This window comes from Mustela lutreola, chromosome 13, assembly GCF_030435805.1.
Source record: "Mustela lutreola isolate mMusLut2 chromosome 13, mMusLut2.pri, whole genome shotgun sequence".
Taxonomy (NCBI): Eukaryota; Metazoa; Chordata; class Mammalia; order Carnivora; family Mustelidae; genus Mustela; species Mustela lutreola.
The window spans coordinates 49436499-49450432 of record NC_081302.1 but is presented as its reverse complement, the minus strand read 5'-3'; positions in this window follow the sequence as shown (position 1 = coordinate 49450432).

Genomic DNA, 13934 nt, shown 5'->3' with positions numbered 1-13934 from the left:
TAATTCCTCATCTCTAACATATATCCCTTATGAACTGCAAGTCAGTAGATTTGAATTGCATTCTAATAACATTTCTCTTTTTCCAATAAAGCAAATAACCAAACAACAGAATTAGAAATTCCTTATGAACGCAAATGATTGTGAGCAGATTAAACTGCATCTCTCTGTTAGCTTGCCTATTATCCCTTTGTCTTTGAGAACAATTCTTAGTTGAAAAAAGGAATTGCCACCTTAATGATATTTTGTACTCAGTGCCCTAAAACATTTCTGTCACACTATTTTTGTCCCATGGACATTCTAACAATTTATTAACCATAACTGCTGTTTAATTAAGTAGAGTATTAAAATATTAGATCTGATCAGTTTTTCTTTTCATGTGATATTGTTTTTCAAAAGGAAGGGTATCTGGAAAAAATACAGAAGTGTTTCAAAAAGGATGTAAAAGACAAAAATTATTACATAAACAGTGCAATAAAACCTTCAACATGAACCATTATTTTATAGTGAACATAAAAATGTTTTGGTGTGTAGACTCTAACTGTGCTCTTACCCAAAACAAACAAACACAAGCAAAACCTCTCAAGTTTAGGAAAAGATTTAAATCCATTTTTTTGTTCTTTTCTTAACAATTCTTTGTTGTTGTTGTTGTTGGCACATTTTCAGATATAGTCTATTAAATTTAAAAATGTCCTAGATGTTAGGATTTCCTTTCAATTCCAATGTAATATGTTTAAATGCATCTTTTAAAATAGAGATGCTGTCTATAGAATTGTATTGTAAACACAGTGCCGATAAAACTGTTTTTACCATAGTTATTATATAGAACAGATGTTTTAATGTTATAGAAAAGAATTAAAATCTAATGGGTGGTTTGGGGAATTGCACATCTGTTTTGATTAGACAGATTTTTTCTATTTCATTTTATGTTATCTTAAAAATATTCCAGAAGAATGCATCTGTTATTAACTTACTCAAATCTAAACTGTGTATCTATTATATATACTTCTGGATTGTGGCAATAAAATTTGGAATGCTATGGAAAGAGTGTTTTAGCATTGAACCTTAAGTTGTCTCAACATATAAAGAGGAAAGAGATGTCTATGGCACAGAAATGAGGAATGAATGTTAAATAGGGAATGGTCATGGTTTATACCAGTTGACTATCCATAACATGCTCCTCCCCACATAGTACGCTTTTTTTTCATCCAATACCTTGGCAAAACACTGGGAAAAAAATACCCTTGTCAGGCACAAAGTCATCTTTGCCATAATTTGTCAGTGTTCTAATATGTAGGAAATGCCTGATTAAACCATCTGCCAGCTGATCTTTAGTGGCTTCAACTTTATACAATTTTTCAAACTTTTCTTGATAGTCTTAGAGAAAATATCTAGATTGTGTGTATAGAGATTTTACTGGGACGGTGGTTTGAAGATTTATAACAGCATTTGTAAAATAGAAATACATTAATATCAATAAGTCAATTCTTTTTAATAAGAATTAATTGGCCAAAGAACTTAACCTATTCCAAGAGTGCCCTGGGGTTTTTATGTCCAAATCAAAAGCTTAATCTGACTTGATTGTGTGTTACTTTTATAGATTTCATTCTTATACTAACAATAAAAAAATTTCAGTAATCATGTATTCATTCACTTTTGAAAGTGTTTGTTTATCCAACAAAATAGTGGCTGGTGGTCAACTTTATTCTGATCTCAGTGCCAGACATTACAAGTAAAACTTTGACTAACACATCATTCTTTCCACTCCTGATGTTTACATTCTAATGGGTTAGACATAAGATTATATTATTACCTTAGATTGGGGCATCAGAGAATATATCTAAAAGCAAGTCAAGTAGTCTTTAGGAAAAAATTAATACTTGAAGTATCGATATAGTGATTATAAGGTAAAAAATTATTAAGAGTTGAAGAGATAGGAATGCAAATCCTTTATTGGTGTGGCAAGAGCACAGACACTAGTAGTTTTGGGCAGTACTATAACATGTCAGTAACAACAGATGTTTTATTTTGTTCTTTTATGTTACCATTAAATACCTGAATTACATATGGGAAAAGTCTAACAACATTTTGGTAGATAAAATTAGAACCAGATAGCTAATTTAATAGTCAAGGTAAAAGTTAATTGAAGAATGAAAAAAAAAAAAACTGAGAAACTAAAATGACTCTTAGTTTGGCTCCTGTCACCAAAATGAAATCCTCTCTTTGCTGAATGAAAAAACTCTTAGCACATCTATTTTTCTCGCTTATTTGCTCCCTGGGACACCTAACATCTACAATAATTACTACTTTCTACAAACCCTCAGATTTGGAACGGTAGGATATCAATCAAAAAACCTACTTTACAAAAATTCTGGTTGATATTTTTGGTGTTCCCCCCTTTTCAGAAATCAGGGGACCCAACTGCTGTGAAGTGTGTAAACCTGGTGATTCACAGACCTGTACCCCTGGGGATAAAAATATATGTTTATAAAAAATTAAAAAAAAAAAAAAAAAAAGTATCAGTAGCATTTCACAAGATTGTTAAGGATTTGCCTTGATTTCAGAAAGAGCTATTGGTGTGGAACATTGACTGTGCATTGGGATTGTCTAGTTCACCAAAGGTTAATGTGCTCAAGTAATAATATTATTACTTCAGACACTTTATTTTAAATCTCAGTCATTTGTTTAAGTTAGCAAATCAGAATTACCTCTGAAATTCTGAATTGGTTTATGTTTGATACATTCAACCTAAGAGCAGAGCTCTGAGCATGATGTTATTTCCTTTTGCTTTTGACTATTGGGTGCCTATATGTGTCAGGTGTTGAGGATATAGCAGTTAAATTACAGACACGGTAAATGTACCCTATAGAACTTTTCGGTTTAGTAGTAAAGTTAGTAGCTAAAAACAAATCCAATGATAACTGAGTTCAATTGTGCTATTGTAAAGAAACTTAAGATGCTCCAAGAGCATGTGTTAATTCAAATTAGTCTATGTGTTCAAGAAGGGTTTTTCTATGGAATCGATATTTATTTATTTACTTATTTATTTATTATTTTTTTAATATTTTATTTATTTGATAGACAGAGATTACAAGTAGGCAGAGAGGCAGTCAGAGAGAGGAGGAAGCAGGCTCCCTGCTGAGCAGAGAGCCCGATGTGGGGCTTGATCCCAGGACCCTGGGATCATGACCTGAGCTGAAGGCAGAGGCTTTAACCCACTGAGCCACCCAGGCGCCCCTGGAATCGATATTTAAAGGAAAAGATGGACAGTTAGGGACTGTCTAGGAGAACGTGGGAGGGAGTGAAACTCAGGTGGACAAAATAACACCCGTCTTAAGGTCCTGAGGTGAAAGGGTGAGGAATGTTGAAATAGGAGAAAGGCAAATGTGAATTAGAAAGAGCAAGAGTAACAGAAGCAGAAGTTAAGGCTAAAGATCTAGGTAGGCCTATGATTGTTCAAGGTGTTATTTAAGCTACTTATATTTAAAGTGTAGAAAAAAATCCCATACAGTGTTGCGGAGGGGAAAGATGAATAAATTAAGTAAGGGTCCAGGTGCAGTGTTAACTTTACATATGAGTGATCCAGTGACTCAACTAACAGTATTAAAATTCTGGCTTTCTTTCACAAGAGTTCTCTTTTCTGGAGTGCCTGAGTGGGTCGGTTGGTTGAGCATCTGCTTTCGGCTCAGGTCATGATCTTGGGGTCCTGGGATAGAGCCCCACATTGGGCTCCCTGCTGAGCAGGGAACCTGCTTCTCCCCTTCCTTCTGCACCTCCCCCACTCATGCACGCTCTCTCTCTCTCTAATGAGATCTTTAAAAAAAGATTTCTCTTTTCCTAGAAGGCATAATACCGTTTGATAAGGCATACTACATAATGTCTCCCCATAAACTGCCACTCCCTACCTTTCTATCTGTGGAAACATTACCTTATATCATAAAGCAGACTTTGATTTTTTGAAAATTTTTAAAAATATTTTATTAGAGAGAGAGCAGACATGAAGGGGGTCAGGCAGAAGGAGAAGCTAACTCCCTGTTGAACAGGGAGTCTGATGTGGGACTAGATCCTGGGACCCTGGAATCATGACCTGAGCTGAATGCAGTCACTTAACTGACTGAGCCCCTCAGGTAAACCACACTTTGTGGATGTAATTAAGTTAAGGATCCTGAGATGGAGAGGTTATTGAGGTTTATCTGGATAAGCCAGATGTATTCGCAAGGGTACTACTAAGAGAGAGACTGGAGGATCAGAGTCAGAGAAGGAAATGTGATAACAGAAACAAAAGTGTGGAGGGACAGGCAAGAAATACAGGTGACCTTTAGCAACCGCAAAAAGCAAGGAAAACGTCTCCCCTGAAACCTCCATAAGGAACACAACCTCGTTGATTTTAGATTTCTAAACTCCAAAACCGTGGGATGACAAATTCATGCTGTTTTAAGCCCCTGAATTGATGGGGGAAGTTGTTACAACAGCCATAGGAACCTAACACATGCCATTTCTCATTTAATCACCCTAGTTAAAGGGTCAATCTTTTTCTATAGGTTTGGCAGAAATTTTTAGAACAAACTCAAGTCCTACTCCGCAAAGGAAAAATTGTGAGAGAATATATTCTTTCTGATTCACATGGGTAGGAATATGGATTTGCTATTTAAAAAATGTGAACAAAGATTATTGTATGAATAACATCAGATAGAGAGGGAGAGAAAAGGAAAAGATAAGAGAGAAAGAGAAAAAATAAATGAATGACTATAAGGATAAAGACACTCTGGCAACCAAAAGCAAGATCACACTTAAGAACAGCACCAAACAGGCACCTGGGGGCTCATTGCTTAAGCATCTGACTCTTGAACTCAAGCCCTGCCTTGTGCTCTGTACTTGTGGGGAGTCTGCTTGAAATTCTCTCTCTCCCTCTCCCTCTGTCCCCTGCTCCCACTAAAATAAATAAATAAATCTTTAAAAAAAAAAGAAAGAAAGAAAGGATAGCTCCAGACATTGTTTTGACACTCAGGAATTATATTAGTATACTCACATGAAAAGTGAACTGATTTATTTGTAAATATATGTTTGTTTTATGAATTCACCTAAAACAGAAATATGTTAAATATAAAATATTATTATTACTTTTTCATTATTCAATCTGAAACCTCACTATCAATTACTCTAATACTTAGCTAAAACAAATAACAAGAATTTTCAAGTTTGTGGATAATTCTCTAGTACACATGTTTCTGTGTTTCCATTTGTCAAATACAGAGAATTCAAAAGTAATATGAACTGAAGAGTATATGAAGTACATGCTACGTGTGCTTATTATGTATACATGCATACATATATAGATAAATAAATCAATAGTCACTTGAAGTTTTGCTTACTTTTATTATATTTTATTTGGTCTTATAAGATTTATTTTTAAAGATTTTATTTGACAAAGAGAGAGAAAGCACAAGCTGAAGGAGCAGCAGAGAGAGAGGGAGAAACAAGCTCCCTGCTGAGGAGGGAGTCTAATGTGGGGCTCCATCCCAAGACTCCATGATCACCACGTGAGCCAAAGGCAGATGTTTAACAGACTGAACCACCCAGGCACCCCATGGTCTTATAAGACGTTATGGTGGGGTCTATATGTAAAATAACCAGTTCTGTAAATTGAGTCATTGTTTTAGCAAATGTTTTATCAAGTGTCCTATCAAGTGTTTGCTTAATCATAAATAAGACGCAACAAGCAAGACTGTGGATGAGGATACTGGCCCTTTATCTGATAAGATAGTTGTAAATATCTTCTCCCATTCTGTAGGTTGTCTTTTGGTTTTGTCAACTGTTTCCTTTGTTGTGCAAAAGTTTTTTATTTTAGAGTCCCCATAATTCATTTTTGCTTTTGTTTCCCTTGCCTTCGGAGATTTGGGTGATGGATATTAAGGAGGGCATGTGTTATAATGCACTGGCTGTCATAGGCAACTGATGACTCACTGAACTCTACCTTTGAAACTAATAATATACTATATGTTAATTAATTGAATTTAAACAAAATTAAATTTTAAAAAAAGAAAAAAAATATTGTGGATGAGTAAAGTTCAAAGAATACAAGCCAAAATCTATGAAAGAATAGGAACATAAAATATGAAAGAATATTTCAGCATGTTTACATGTGTTTGGAAGGTCACTTTATAATCAGTTTATCAGCAGTGATGTAGTAAAGAAGTGAGGTATATACTTATCCACATTACTTATTTTAAATTTCTAAAGCATTCTCATTCAGGATCCCTTACAACCTAATAGCCATGATGACAAATAGAATTTTATTAGATCAAGAGATCGTGATCAGTCAATATTGTCTTTTCTATAAGTAATTGTATACTTTATTCCCTAAAAACAAAACAAAACAAAACAAAACTATTGAGCAATCACCAGATATCTATTATCAGCCTGTCTTGCATACCTTCTTCCGACCAATTCTTTTCTTTGAAGGTAAGGGTAATTGTCATTGCCTCAAGAGATGAATGAAGAATACAGGAGGGTAATTGCTTTAGTAGTGGAAGAGGGGAAGATTGGTTTATCCCATCCTTCCAGACAGAAATGATAGTGTTGAAGTTCAAAGCATAAATAGTCAGTTATTTTTTAATCTCTATTTTCTTTTTTTTTTTAAAGACTTTATTTATTTAATTGAGAGGGAGAGAGAGAGCGCGCGCGCACACTCGAGCATGAGCATGAATGGGGGAGGGGCAGAGGGAAGAAGCCGACTCTCTGCAGAGCAGGGAAATGAGGCAGGAAGGACTTGATCCCAGGAAAATCATGACCTGAGTCCAAGGCCGACACTTAATCAACTGAGCCACCCAGGTTTCCCTATCTCCATTTTCAAAATAAAAGCATTAGGAAGGCATATATTTCCTTTATAGACAATACTTTCTTGTTTTTCTCTACTGTACTATTGTCGATTCCCCCGCAACTTTCTTTTCTCATCTTACCAATAAATGTCTAAATGTTTATAAAGAAGACATTTTCTCTTTTCTCTCCATACTCATTCACTTGGTAATATAATCAAATAGCATCTTTATTAGTTTTCTAGGGATATCATAACAATTCTACAGATTGGGTGGCTTAAATAACAGTTAAAGTAGACCCTTCTCTTATCTGTGTGTAATCCATTCCAAGATTCCCAGTGGGTGTGTGAAGCCATGGATAGTACTGAATCCTATAAATATTACTTTTTTCTGTACATACATAACTGTGATTAAGTTTAACTTATAAATTAGACATAATAGGAGATTAACAACAATAATAAAATTGAATAATTATGAAAATATGCTGTAATAAAAGTAATGTGAATGTGGTCTTTCTCTCAAAATATCTTATTGTACTGTACTCACCATTCTTGTGATGGTGTGAGATGATAAAATGCCTATGCGATGAGGAGTCAGATGAATAAGCAGGCGTAGTGACATAGTATTAGACTATTACTGACCTTCTGATATGTCAGAATAAGGATCCTCTGCTTCTGGACCATAGTTGAGTATGAGTAACTGAAACAATGGAAGGCAAAACCATAGATAAGTGGGGACTATTGTATGTTTTCACAGTTTTGGAAGCTAGAAGCCCAAGATCAAGGGGTTGACAAAGTCTTTTTTTCCTCCTAAAGTCTCTGTCAATCATTGGCTTGCAGAAGGCTGCCAACTTGCTGTGTCTCAAAAATGACCTTTTTTTTCCCCCTGGGCTTGAGCATCTTGGTATATCTGCCTCTCTTCCTAAAAGAACACAAGTCATATTGGACTAAGACCCACTCATAGGGGGCTCCTGCGTGGCTCAGTTGGTTGAGCAACTGCCTTTGGCTCAGGTCATGATCCTGGACTTCCAGGATTTCGTCCAGCATTGGGCTCCCAGCTCCTTGGGGAGTCCGCTTCTACCTCTGACCTTCTCCTCTCTCATGCTCTCTTTCACTCATTCTCAAATAAATAAATAAAATATTTAAAAAAGAAAAAAAAGACCCACTCACTTTTGACAAATAAGGACACATGTATATAGATACAAATATTAAATTATACAAAATGTAGATGGTTTTGCTTTGTTTTATAATTGTTTTGTTATGTCATTGGTTAATCCTGTTAAATGTCCTGCATCAGCATTTTTCACATATCTTCTTTTGTTAGTAATTTTTTCTCAATTCCTCTTATGTGTTAGAAATATGCCCAAGACTCTTCAACTTTAGCTTTGTAAGCATGATCCCAGTTTTAAATCTCAATTTGGCTTAACAAAAATCTTTTTAGCTTTACTATGTGCCAGGCTCTGCAACAATAACTTAATTATTATAACAGCATGTAAGTACTTCTTTTTATCTCTGTATATAGGTAAGAAAACTGAGACCTAAATAGATAAAGTACTTTTCCCCAAGTACCCACAGCTAGTAAGTGGTAGAAATAGGGTTTGGAGTGAAATTCTGGAGTCTCTGCTCTTAACTTCTGTATGCTTCCTCAGTTCAAGCTAGAATATTTTATTGACTGGCACTTCAACCCCAATTTTTAACATTTAATTATCCCTTTAATGTGTACCAGAGTATAAAGTAAACATATATTCTTAAACTAAGATTCAGTATTGTTTTACAAATCAATTTATGTGTATTTTTACTTTGGTATAAAGTCTTGAAGGCCATCATCTGCATAGTTAACTCTGCTGATGAGGTGAGTTACCTCTATTGATAGGAAGCAACTGGTACCAGCATGTGCAATTCAACACTGAACATGCAGGGACTCTTGGTATTCACTAAGTTCAAGTGATGACCTGATTTCAGAGTCCATATGGAAAAAGTAGCCAAATGGCATTATTTATATCACATAACAGTGTTCCTTATAAGAAAGCATTTCAGCTAGGTAACAGGGAGATGCAAGTGTTATATTATACATAGTTTTATGGTGTTTAAGGCAAATTCTGTATACATTTTTGACCTGAGAGTAGAATATGGACCAAAGCTAATATGTAATTTTATTAATAATTCAATATTAAAATAATATTTGATATAAAGTGTGATCAAAGGAAGTCAGGGAGCAGTTAACCTCAGAAATTATAGATTTCTAATGATTTACTGCAAAAAAGTCTTAGTAATCATCTAAGAATACCTGCATAATTAAAAATAGACCTAATTATTAGATTGGTTGACACTTTCATGATATTCCTTCATAAGATCACTGCACTGTTAAAGCATGTGACATTTATTTTTAATTATGAAACTCAATTGTATTTATTGTTTTTATTTTAAAACATCTGTGCAGCTCATAAAGTCTGTTGAAGATGCTTAAATAAAACTTCTAACAGTTATGATATGTACTATTCTTCTGCTTGTTATGAAATGCAATTTTTTGTGACATTTTAGCTTGAGTTAGTACACAGAAATGGCTGTTTCCATCCCTTGGAAACAAAGACAACTGCAACTATTACATTGTGCAATATCCCAAGACTTGGCTTATTTTCTTTCTTTTATTTATTTATAAACAAATTCACACACCCATGAAGTAAAATAGTTATTTTGTTATGCCCCTTTCCAGCCAAATATATTGCCTATTAATTCTAATTTCAACAGTGTATAAGTGGCAATTGTGAAAGAATGTTTTAAGTAAGGACAATTCTCTTTCAAAAAAATAGGTTTCGATTGTTTTTCAACCCTACATACTGAGGATTTATCAAAATCTCCAGACTAATTAAACAATGTACCTACCATAGGAATTCTGATTTTCTGTCTCATGCACTCATACACACGGTTTTAAGTTGAAAGCTGACTTACTTTGGCAGGAGATTCAATTTACATTGCAGAAAACACTTGACTGCAAATAAACAGTGGTTTTGCAAAAGATACATGATTAAAATGGGAAATAGCTTTGGTCCAAAATAAATACAGCCTGCACCATATATCATTATTTATTCACAAGAAGTTAAAAGGTCCACTATAATAAACTAAAGTTTTTATTCCCTCTTGTGTTTATTTCAACTGAAATGAGTTGGAAAAAATAGGTAAACTAATGTATTTGAATTGATCAATATTTATCACTACTCTTCAATAGTAAATTGAAATTGTCTGTTAATAAAACATCTGATTGTTTTCATAACAATTTTTAGGAGAAATCAACATTAACCTCACATGAACAGTGAAACACAGAATAAATGAATAGCTGAAATATCAATATTGTTCTTGTAAAAATGGAGAAAAGTTTAAAACTGTCCTTTCTGATTTTTGATAAATATTCTTTTAGTTTCCACATTTACTTACTTACCCAAAATGTATTTTTTTTAATCTTTTTAAATTATATTTTTATTTGTGGTTGGAAGCTATAGCATAGGTGAGTGCTTCGGGGGAACATAAACAGGAAAGGAGGACTTAGAGACATTTTTGTGTATTTTAGATTAGCTTATGTTTAGAACAGTATTCTCTTAGGAATTTTAGCAATGTGGATAACATCCTTAATTAATGCTCCCAATAAAGTTTTCATAAATATTATACTTTTAAAATTTGTCTTATCTCTCAGGCAGAGTCCAAATAGATAATTATTAGGTTTTATAGAAAGATAGGTAGATTGATTGGTAAGTAGATAAAGTAAATAGATAGGTTGATTTTAAATTAAAATATTAATTGAATATAAAATGATTTTAGAGAACATATGAATGTTTTCTGTCCATAATATGTTGTTTTATAGATTATATTTATAAAGAAGTGGATGTATATAGCACAGAAGTTAAATTCTGAAATTAATATTATAGGCAATTGTATACTAATATAGCTCCTTTGGAAAGTGAAATTTCAAAATGTAATTCATTTCTTGACTAAAGCCATAAAAAGTAATGAAGCTAATTTCTGGAATCTTTTTGCTCTTCCTATTCTGTTCATTTTTGATGAAAAATATGAAAGTGTAGCACATTAGATATCAGAATAATCCCAGAATATTATATATTTATTACTAAGGTCTTAAAATTTTTCCTAACTATTAATTAGTTTACTTTTAGGCCAGTACTATGTACTCAAAATAAAAAATAAATGTTATTATATATGTATTATTTTAAGAAGTGATTTCAAAGAAAACCATATTACATCACAATTTTACTTTTAATTTTTCATAAATCACACATGGTAACTTTGTTCATAATCTTTATATTATCATGAACCTTATTTAATTACTTAAGGATAACTCAGATATGAATTTAATGCCATTTCATTGAAATTATAAAATTACTCTATATGTAGAATGCCCCTGATAACATCCAGAACCTGCATCTGTAAAGGTTATTTTCATGCAGGTATAAACGCGTATCTGGAGACTTCATACAATTATAGATCTTGAATCTATCAGTAACAATTGCATCAACCTTAAAAAGAATTCTCATAAAATAAACATTTCAGTAGATTCCCTTGATTGTAGCTGAGTAGAGTGAACTTCAAGTAAACAATATCCGTATCTTAAGTAAAATCAAACCAGGAAAATACAATTGACCTTTGGAATAAAATTGTTACCTTTGTCTCTTATTGTTGCTGAGGAAATTACTGTTGATTTAGTTTGGTAAACATAATTTTAAAACAAACCCCTAATAAAATACCTTTGATCTCTTCTGCTCTCACATGAAAATCATGGTTTCTATAAAGTGAAAGCAAGAAAGAAAAATTTCTTGACTCTTGCAAGGTGGCACAGAATTTGGCAACTCTTGCAAATTTATCCCTCAGTTTAAAGCCAGAAAAATTAAAATTATAAAATCCATCTACATTTACATTTAAATAATTTTCATTTATATAGGTTGACATAGTAAGTAGAGATAGAATGTTTGAATTAGAAATACAAGAGCAGTAATTGTATTCTGGATAAGGATTCTTTCCTTTTTTTCCTGGTCATTTGAGCACACAGTGACACTCCCCTGCCTTTCTTCACTGAATTGCCAAAATCCCTGATTTATACTGTGGTGTCCACTTAAGAGCAAGAAGAATTTTAATGTTTCTTTGTTACTTTCCTATTTTTGGTTAAATGTACAGGTGGCTTAGGGAATAATTGGCCAAGCTACTATAAAATTCCAGTTTTTAAAAAATAACTATGCTCTACAATATGTAAGATTGAGATAAAAGCTAATGTGTTCTTTTAAATGTGAAATATAATTGTTATTTTGTAGTCACATAAACTATTACTTTTGTTATATTCAAAAAGTATGATAATTTTGGTGTATATATATATATATATATATATATATATATGTAAATGACACTCAAAACCAGGAACTGCATACTCCACAAATAGATATCTGGAGATCAGAGAATTTTTTTGTTTTGTTTTGTTTTTTTCCCCTAGAATTCATCTTAGCTATTTAGAAAAATTAGTAATGGGTTAAATGGATAATAATTAGGTCCCCAAATGAAACCAGCCTGTTAGGACTTTCCTCACAAAATGACAATTCCTTTAAAGTAGAAGAAATGAGAAATTTCAAAGATGAATCTTTTGAAAATGGGAATTCTGATAGTGCCTACATCATAAATTTGTCCACAGGTAAAGCACCTAGAATTATGTCTGGCACATATTAATAATTTATAATTATTCAACATATTTTTATGTTAAATACTTTGGAAATTAAATAAATGATGGCAGATAGACCAGGGAGTTATATATATTTTTTGTCAAATTAAACTGCAACTGTAGAATGTTACTGTTGTCAAGTCTGGAATATTTCCCATCTCATTCAGAGCTGGCTTAGGTCCTATATCATGTCCAACATCATTGATTACTCATTAACTTGTTCAATAATTCTTGTGCCATTGATTTCTTAGTAACCCACATCAATCTATATAGGAACTGACCTTATCAAATCTAGTCATTTTACATTTGAGCTAAGGCACAGCTCAAGTGACTTGATTAGTCCTATATTACATAATCAAAGGGTATCTTTTATTCACTGCTTTTTTTTTTTTTTTTAAGACTCAATAAGGTCTAGCAATTTGGTTTAGCAGTGCAGTCAAGATCTGTCATTATCTGTGTGGTAGCACATTAAATGAACATCACTAAAACAGCTATTTGGAAATCATTCACCTAATAAGCTTTGTTCCTCACATTAGTGAACACAGTTCTCATCCTTTATTGGCCAGGGACCTCACTGAAAAAATATGATAAAAACTGAGAAAGTGCTCAACCTTCAAAATGCGCAAATATTTATAGTATAAGTTTTGTGTAAAATAAACTACAAATCTTAAAAATCCCGAGACGGATATTTCATTTTGTGTTACTTCTTCTTACAGTTTGAACACACCTGTTAAATGAAATATGGGATTTTTGTGACCGCTTTTTCACAGTTAACTAAAATACAATATGTGTCATATGTATATTTGAGAAGGATAACTGAAAAAACAAATTTTTAAATTCTGTTTTAATACTTTCTGAGTACTTAGCACCATTTCATTATATACCCTGGCATTTTCTTCTGTATCTATATAGATATAGGTGTGAATTTATATTTTATATCCATTTTTTTCCCTCCTAAAAGAATAAAGAATTGTGTTGGGCAAATTTTTTAAAGTAAAATCTAAAACTCCATTAAACAGTTGTTTTTCTATGTTAAATTTACTTACAAAATGGAAAATTTTTCTGATCTCTGTATTCTGTAGTGAAACGGGCAGTGTGGTGACTAAACAAAGGTTCTCAGGAGGCAGAGCCCTGCCTTAACCACATTCCATACTGATTGTCTAAACTTGGTAACATTTTTTTCCATAGTTCACTTTTCATTTATAACTTATTAAGTAACTTAAATTTTCCACATAAACTTGAAATAATAGTAGGAAGAAGAAGAACAAGAAGGAGAGGAAGAAGAGTGGGAGGAAGAGGAAGTATACCATTGGGTTGTTTTAAGAAATAACTAAAACATGTAAAACACTTAAAATAATACTGATATGGGGAAATAAATCATTCAATGTGAGCTATAAATTTTTGTTCTGCTGT